General features: G+C 37.1%; 1 non-coding gene across 1 annotated transcript; it reads right to left on the bottom strand.

The window, feature by feature from the left end:
* Positions 1-245: 245 nt before the first annotated feature.
* LOC145151641 (small nucleolar RNA R71) lies at positions 246-352 on the bottom strand. Its single transcript, XR_013732205.1, has one exon. It is a non-coding gene; the product is annotated as a small nucleolar RNA R71 (small nucleolar RNA).
* Positions 353-7210: the final 6858 nt, after the last annotated feature.

Below are 7210 nucleotides of genomic sequence, written 5' to 3'. Positions count from 1 at the left end.
GAAATTCCATTCTTCGGGAAGGATCATGAAGACGCATACAAGCAGCTTGACGAGGTCAATGACATAGTCGACTACTTCAATGTCTCTAATGTAGCTCGCGACACTGTTTGCTTCGTATTCTACCAGTCACATTCAAGGGAGCCGTGAAAGATTGGCTGAAATCACTCCCTCTAGGATCCATCACTACTTGGGCTAAAATGAAAGAGGAATTTATAGACCAATTTTGCCCTCCCTCAAAGATAGCCAAATTGAAGAAAGTCATCGCCAATTTTGAACAACAAGCTGGAGTATCACTTTATGAAGCATGGGAAAGATACAAAGGCTAATTAAGGATCTGCCCACATCATGATCTGAAGAGTCAACAACAAGTCTCCATTTTCTATGATGGAGTGAATGTGACAACTAGGCAGCTCCTTAATGCGCAAGGACCACTCACAAAGAAGGTGCCCTCGGTGATAAAGGCCCTAAATGAAGAATTCTCTAAGCACTCTAGAGAATATCATAACCCAAGGAATGACCCAAATCAAGGGGTGGTGAACTCAGTTACTGATAGCATGGCAGCAATGATGGCTAAGTTGGAGAGTTTGGATCGAAAAATGAATAAGATGGACCAATCCATACACGCTATCTAGGTGGAATGTGAGAATTGTAACGGGCCTCACCTTACTAGAGATTGTGATTTGGACGAGAACGGGAATCAGAAAGCACAAGTTTGATATTCAAGTGACAATAAATATGATGATGATTGGAGAAAACCCAAGAAAGAATGGCTGCCGTACGATGAATACAAGAAGGCAAAGGAGGAAAAGTTTAAGCAAAAGGAAAGGGGTTTTTATCAAAAAGAGGAACCGGTGCAAGAAAAGAAATCAGACTTGGAAGATATGTTTACAAGATTTGTAGCCGCGTCTGAGAAAAGGCACAATGATATCGACGCTGAAATGAAGGAGCAACGAAATATGCTTAGAGAGCACCAATCTATGATGATCGATCAACAAACTATGCTTAGGAATCAGCAAGCATCCATTCATAACATTGAAAAATATCTAGGCCAGCTTGCACAACTAATCAACCACTGAGCATCGGGTGAACTTCCTATCAATACCGGACAGAATCCAAGAATGGCACATGTGAAAGCAATAACAACAGATTCTGAGAAACTTTTCACTCCTCTGACCCTTATCCAGAAGGATCCCAAAAAGGTGCAAACAGAAGAGGCAATTAACTAGGAATCGGGTAAACCCGACTCGACTCATCGAGTCGTGAACAAGGACTCGACGAGTCCAAGACCTAATGACAAAAACAACTTTCTTTTAAAACCTTACCGGCCCCCTTTCCATTTCCGAGTCGATCCATACCTAGTGGGCAGATTCAAGAATATAGGATGTTTATGGAGCATATAAAGGCACTCTGTCACACCCCCAAACCAAGGATGGCGGAAACGTCCGGGGGTGGAGGACTTCATGTATTGTATCATAACAACAATTGTAATAGTAATTCAAGCAAACACAACCAACATATATATAATTGAAAAAGTTACATCATTGTATGAATTACATGTTTACGAATCAATTACAATATGTTGACAAAATATGAAATAGTAGACGCCTTAGCGTCCCATCCTCAAAAGCACTTGATTACCTGTTTAATGATTTCCTGAGAATACAAGTTGTTTGAAAAAGTGTCAACACAAAGGTTGGTGAGTTCATAAGCTTTTGTTTGGTATTATTAAAAGCCTTTCGTTTGTAAAAGTAGTATTTGTGTTAGAAAATTCAATATTTTCCTTAATGTGTAAATGTAGTCTTAAAACCCAAAGACCGAAATGTACAAGTAATTTGTCATATTTATAGTAAAACAATGCAAGTTTAAATCGACATAAACTCGTTAAATTTTAATGAAGTTCCCGTAAATTCCAATGTTTATTAATACTTTATGTGAGTTTATTATAACCATACTATGACCAAGGTTGCCTAAAACGACGTTCTTCAGGCGTCGGAAATGTTATGACATTTGTCACCCCAGACCTATCGGTCTAACTGTTGCATGCAGTTTAGGTGTGGGTTTGTCAAACCCAATATAGATCTATACACAAGTATCACGCTCTCCCTCAAGGAGACTCTGGTTACAATACAGGACTTAATGGTAATTTGAAGTAAATGTCTCACAAAGTCATTAACGGAATTACGTGTTATGAAAACTTGGTACCGTATGGCCGTACCTTGCTTAATGAAAATATCCTTTGTATAAATGTACCCTTTTTAAATGTATGTGTTATGTAATGTATCATAAACTATACCTATTATAGTTTATCAACCAAGGGTAGTACGTAGTAATGTATGCAAACTATATTCAAAATAGTTTATTAAATGTTTGAATGTATCGATTGTACTTTGATTATAATCACTTGTTATTCTTTATATTTTATATGTCCAAATCCATTTGTAAACTGATGTGTGTCTAAATATTAAGTTAAAATGTCATATATTGCAATAACATATAATCACATAAAGATATACACCTTGCTCAACATGTTACAAGGTGAAATGAAATTAACAGCAACTTTTCGTTGAATACAGTTTCTGTTACTGTTCTTAGAAAATTTATAGAAAAATCATCAAAGCTCTAAATCCAAATCCGCAAATTTTGAGAGTTTTGAATATGAGTCTAGTTTGTTCGTAAATTTTATCATGATTTTTAGTGATCTCTAACAGAGGTGAAAATGTTCATAATCACAGACTGGTCCGGGTTTGCCTCTGAAATGACAGGCAGTTTTGTAAAAATCACCATAAATTGTAGAAAAATCATATGGAGATGTGCAAGTAGCCATTTTAAAGCTAAGAGTTTGAACTACTTGCACCTGGAACCGTTTTGAAAACTAAAATATTTAAGTTGACCAAAACAGTCCGTGATTAAAGTCCATCTTTTCTGATGTAATCTGTTAGAAAAAGTTTAATTGTGTTCTTGATGATTTTACTTGTATTCCCCCCTTAAAACTTAAGAAAAACATGTAAATGTAGGGGTATGAACTCACCTTATGTGGTTTCAGTAGATGAAAGTGAGAGAGAGGAAGTGTTCAACCCAAGAACACTAAGAAGATGTCTTGATGATTCGAGAATCTAACACCGAATAAGATGGAACTTGTGTAAGATATCAATGATTTGAGTAGAATGGAGTTTAATAATTATGTGAATGATGAAGATACTTACTAATTGAAGAAAGAAATCCCTGGAGAAAGCCTTGAAGTTCTTGAAGTTGAGAGAAAAGATGAGAGAATTTTGGAGAGTGTTCTTGGTTGCTAAGTGTAGAATGAAAGAACTTTATGGAGAATGAGGAGAGAGGATCAATCCTCCAGCTCTTAGAACGTGGGAAGAGCTGGAGATTGGGTGTAAAGGTCCACTTAGGAGACAAGGGGTAGTGGGAAAGAGTGGCTAATCATAGAGTGAGGTGGTGGTGGTTTGCTTTTGCCATAAATTAAGGAAAAGCAAATATTCCCTCAATAATTAGTTTACCACTAATTCTTTTAATATATTTTATAAAAACCCTGGAGATTTATATATTTTGGGGCCTTAGTTTATAAAATAAAGTTTTGGGTGAAAATCCCACGTTAAAATAATGAAAAACGGAGTTAAAACGAAGTCGTAGTCGAAAAACCGGTAAAAAGGGGCCATCTGCGAGACCCCTCGCATGGGGGCCGAAGATGCGAGGCTTCGGACCCTTGCATGCGAGGCTTCGGTCTGCTGGCTTCGGTCCTAGTCTTGTGAGAAGCCTCGGCTTCGGATCAGAGGCCTCGGATGGGAGGCTTCGGTCCTGAAGCTTCGGTTTCGGGTCCTTAAAGCTATTTTACTCGTGTTTACCCCGTTTCAAGCGGTTTTTGACCCGGTTAAGGGTCGAGATGACCCAAATGATTACAAAAAGTTAAAGTAACTTTTGAGAGAGATTTGGGAGAGATTTGGGAGAGATTTCAAATAGAAAGAGATAGAGTGAAAACGATTTAGAGAGGTTTCGTTTGTGATTAATTTGAGTGTCCGGCTTCACAACGCAAGGTTCGTAAACCCCGTTAAACCGTGTTTTAGTGTCGTACACAATCCCGATGATTGTGCAATAGTGTTTTATCACTTTGGTTTGTTGTTTAGCACTGTTAAGGCTAAGGAAAATCAAACACAAGAACTTTCCAAATGATGATTTCTCATTAAAATAGCGAATTGTATAGTGATTACATAACGTAAACCCTAACATACAAGGGTTATTGGAGTTGACCGGTTTGACTTGTTGACTTTGTTTGACTTTGAATTGACCGAAATTTGACGGTTGTCACACACTCCAAGTAAATATTATGTTTATTGAAACGATAGTTCAAACGCTAAAATATGCAAGTTTGCTTAAGAGCCTCTTTACAACTAGAAGAAATATGGAAGAAGTGGCTGAGGTAGTGTTGAATGATCTGCCAGAAAAGAGGGGCGATTCGGGAAGCATCACCGTACCTTGCCAATTTGGGAACTTAATGACCACACGAGCATTGACTGATTCAGGGGCAAGTATAAATATTATGCCATACTCTTTCTTCCAAAAGCTAAACCTTCCGGTCCCAAATCCTATTCAAATGAAAATCCATCTAGCCAAAAAACAATAATACATCCAATGGGAGTGTGCGAAGATCTTCTCATCAAGGTAGATAAACTATGCTCCTTGTTGACTTCATAATATTAGACATGGAAGAGGACCTTAAAGTCCCAATCATTCTCAGGAGACCGTTTTTGAATACCGCTTGTGCCGTAGTAGATATGCGTGAATCTACACTAACACTAAGGGTGTGGGGAAATTTGGTGACTTTTAAAGCTGAGAAAATGGATAAGCACATAAAGTCAAGAAAAGATAAAGTTTCCTCCATGGATTTGGATGATGAATTATTAGAAAAAGAGCTTGCATTCTTGCAAGAAAGCAATCCAAATCAATTCATATTACATTTGGAAGAGAACTCTGATGTTGAAAGAGACCTGAAGGAGATAGAGAGGCTGATCGTGGAAGTTTATTATCAATAAACAATCAAAATTGTGGGAAGCTCACCAACTCGTCTAGTAGCACCCACTGACTCGACGAGTCCAAACGAGAAGTCACGATTTGATGGAGGTTTTGGCCTGAAAAACATGAATACCCCTTCTGGACCCGACGTTCACATTTTGTTTGATCAAATGGAGAATCTATTTGAGGAATACAGAGTTGTTAAAGATTTGAGGAACTTTGAAAATGCACACTTGGGTTGTCTTGACATAATTGTGTAATATGATGAAGCAGTCCAAGATGACAAGAAGGAAAGCTTAGAAGATAAAGAGAATACTAAGGCTTGGAATAATGATGAGCATAACTCTTCCATTGACTCACACATGTCTGATCAAGAAGCAATGTCAACCACAATCACAAGAACCAAGCCTCGAGCCCTAGTCTCTACTACATTTGAAGTTTTCACTTTTAAACCACCAGATTCTTCATTATGTGATGAAAGTAAGGAAGAATTTGTGACGTCGAGTGATGATGAGATAATGACTAAAACGGAAATCAAGGAAGATAGAGGAGGAAGGGAAACGATGGGGCGTAAAGAGGAAGGAGTGAAAGAGAAGAAGTGTGGTAGCGATATAAAGCATAAAGCTGAAGAAGGTGCCACAAGGAGAAGGAAAGAAGATTTGAAAAGGGCGTATAAGAGAAGAATCCATATTTACAAAACCAAGTATCAAGTGCAAAAACTAAAGAAGGAGATCCTATTGGAGGAAGCCGGAGAAACGTAGAGCGGAAAGGAGTCCAGCTAAAGACTCCTAAAAAAGAAGCGCTTGACGGGAGGCAACCCGTCAATAGAGTTTGCTTTTCTTTTCTTTTTCGTTTTTATTTTTTATTTTTGTTTTGTGTGGTTTTTTTAGTATTTTTCTATCTAAATCGACATTTTCATCTACAAATGATTGCTTGACGACAAGCAAGGCCTAAGTGTGGGGTGTGGTGTTTTTATTAAAAAGAGAAAAGTTTTGTTAAAGAAAAAAAAAAAAAAAATATATATATATATATATATATATATATATATATATATATATATATATATATATATATATATATATATATATATATATATATATATATATATATATATCAAACAGATTAAAAGACTAGGCGAGTCGATACACTGACTCGACGAGTCTTTGCGAAAATGTTGAACTGAAATTCGCGACTCGACTCGCCGAGCCGCTACACTGACTCGACGAGTCGCGTATTTTTACCGAAAAAAAAATTCTTTTTACAATCTGTCAACTAGGGTTTCAACACTAACTGGTAAAAAACTTTCAAACACATTCACACAGCCGGCACACCCTTTCACTCGACGTGCCAAGATTCTCTCAAGCAGTCATCTTCATCTCTTCAATTTCTTCAAATTCTTCAACAAGGTAGCATCTTTTACCTCTAATCTTATTAAAGTTCTAATCTTTGGCAGAATAATGGCCTTAGTTTGTTGAAAACCCGATTTTGACTTGACTAAGATTCTAGGGTTTCGAATTTTTGTTTAAATAGAGTGTTATAGATGAAATTCATTCTGAGTTGGTACTTAGAATACCTTCCTAGACAAACCCCTAGACTGAATTTAGAGATTTCATGACCATTTATAATTCGGATTACAGCAGCACTCGAGCAGTTCATCAAACTCGCCGAGTCTGTTCATGGACTCGACGAGTCCGGTTACAGTTGCCCAAATTTTTGGTTTTGAAGTTTTTCTGTGTTTTGTTGTCTTGTTGTTTTTGATGTTGTGCAGAACACGTTTTCCAGAAGAGGTCAAAGCTCAAAGGGTAACCAAGGGGCCCATCCTTGGTTAAGTTTTCCACGAATTGACTTAGAAATGACAATGAGGAAATGGAGAAAGAAGTTAGAGGAGCTTAAAAAGAAAGAGATATATGTTCCTAATGAGATAGACTGGGAGTGGTTTGGTCGAGTCGGATTGGAAGAGGAAGTAACTCCATATTGTTGGATTAGGTGTCTAAGTTCATAACTATTTCTGGGATGTACTTGACCCGGTTGGCATGGTCTATTTGGGTTGCATGGCATTGCAACACTTGGATAGACTAAATGAGAGAAAGGACACTTAAGGATTATTAATATATTATAAGTTCTAATATATTAATAATATTATTTAAGTATTATTGATCAAAGAATTAATTTTGAATTAATTAAGTTATCAAAA

Source organism: Lactuca virosa, chromosome 1 (genome assembly GCF_052849685.1).
Source record: "Lactuca virosa cultivar CGN04683 chromosome 1, Lactuca_virosa_CGN04683_v6, whole genome shotgun sequence".
NCBI classification, from domain to species: Eukaryota; Viridiplantae; Streptophyta; class Magnoliopsida; order Asterales; family Asteraceae; genus Lactuca; species Lactuca virosa.
Note: the sequence above shows the minus strand (reverse complement) of the source record. Positions and strands in the feature narration are given on the sequence as shown.